Source organism: Mustela lutreola, chromosome 10 (assembly GCF_030435805.1).
Source record: "Mustela lutreola isolate mMusLut2 chromosome 10, mMusLut2.pri, whole genome shotgun sequence".
Lineage (NCBI taxonomy): Eukaryota > Metazoa > Chordata > Mammalia > Carnivora > Mustelidae > Mustela > Mustela lutreola.
In genome coordinates, this window is record NC_081299.1 from 45,183,799 (window position 1) to 45,185,685 (window position 1,887).

At 49.2% G+C, this 1,887-nt stretch overlaps 1 pseudogene; it reads left to right on the forward strand.

Moving 5' to 3' along the window:
- Positions 1 to 682: 682 nt before the first annotated feature.
- Positions 683 to 856, forward strand: LOC131810731 (U2 spliceosomal RNA; annotated as a pseudogene).
- The last annotated feature ends 1,031 nt before the right edge of the window (positions 857 to 1,887 follow it).

Consider the following 1,887-nt stretch of genomic DNA (forward strand, 5'->3'; position numbering starts at 1 on the left):
ACAGTCCCAAGAGATCCTGAGGGCAACTGAACGTCCGCTTACACAGGAACTCGACTCCCCACGGAGACCGCCCCAACACCAAGCCCACCCCTGTCTTACTCCCCAGCACCCGGCGGTCTGACGCCCACTTCCTCCACCACGTTCCACAACAATGAGGTCTCCTGGCATCTGGTCTAGCTTCTGTTCCCCCTTGCCTTCATTCCAGAATGCCTCATAGAAAGGTTCTACATCTACGTTTTCTCCCAAGAATGAGGGATCCTTTTGCTGTTTCGCAAAGCCGGCATACTTAAGGCCCTTGGCAGGCTCCAATTCAAGGATTCTCTCCATGACTCTTGGCAGCATGAAGCAGCTGTACTAGCCATCTTCCCACAGACCCTCTATACATGGCCAAGGCCCAAAATAGCCCAGAATAGAGACATGAAGCAAAGGTCAGAAGCACCCCAAGGACAAACAGGCACTTGTCTTGTGGACTCGATGACGTTTCTGCTAACTTGGGACCCTATGTGAAAGGAAACTTCTCTAGCAGGCAGCTGAAATGAGGGCATTGGGGAGAGGCAGTATGGATAGTAGAAAAAGCAAGGGCTATGAACCCAGGGTCCTCGCACCCAGTTGAGGGATCTCTGACAAGACCCTGAAGTTTTTGGAGCCCCCTTTCCCAAGCAAGGGTCTGAGGTCAGATAAAATCGCTTCTCAGCCTTTTGGCTAAGATCAAGTGTAATATCTGTTCTTATCAGTTTACTATGATGTCAGATAGATACAATATGCTCCATATATAGCCAAGGAGAGAACCAGAGAAGTTGTGCCTTCACTGAGTGCCAGATTCTTCATCTATTAAAATCAGACCCCTTAAATCCTCTCAGCAACTTCCTGAAGCTCAGGGAAGTTAAAGAGCTTTCCAAGGTCACACAGCCAATGTTTCAGAACCTGGATGGAGCTCAGTTCTGTCTAATTCCCAAATCATATATCCCAGGGCTAATCCTTCCCAAGCAAATGTTGTCTCTGCTTTGAACAAACTCAAGTCTTTGAGAGATTTATGTTTACATCTAAAAATATGTGTCTTGTGCCCATATTCATTCAATAGAGACTTGGGGTGAGACACATGGGCTGGGCTTTGAAGAATGCTTTGATATGTCCCTTTTCCCCTTGAGAGCCAGCGAATCTGACCCATGTTAGTGGCCCCCCAGCAGCAAGCAGAAAGGACTTTCGAACACCTCTGCTTGTCTGTACATACCCCCTGCCCAGTTCCCACTTCTTTCCCACCTTTCCCTTCGCTGTGCTAGCCTTTGACTTGAAGTGTGCTTTACCTTACAGTCTTGAGTGTATCTGTATAAGTAAGCTGTCTTCATATATTTTGCAGCAAGGCTGAGGATGGGGCAGTTCCCTACTCTACCCTCTACTTAAGTGTAGACAGGCCAAGTATAGACACCGCTTGGCCAGTGACTGATTCCAATTTTCACTTCTTGTGAGACTCCTGCCTTGAAACCATCTCATTCTGTAGCTGGGACCACTCGCCCTCTCTGGGTCTCCCTCTAGGATCTCTAATTAGGGACACTGGGGAGCCCCAATATGGGCAGTCAAGGTTTGGGGGCACAAGCAGGTCAGCCTGCTGACCTCACTCAGATGGTAGTCCCAATTTCAGTGAAGGTGCTCCTGGTGCTTCTGTGGGCCACTGTCAGAGCCTCGGTTCCCATCTGTCCCTATGCCTACCCCTGGCTGAGGTTTCCAGCTCAGTCCCCAAGTTCCACTGGGATTGGGCCTCTGCTCTTGTCAGACCCCATCCTGGTGCCAACCCCATGACCTTTAGATATGAGCACAGTGGGAGACTTGGAAGTAAAGGCACTAAGACTCAACTCTGATTTGACCTTTAAAATCGGTGGGTCAGAACAG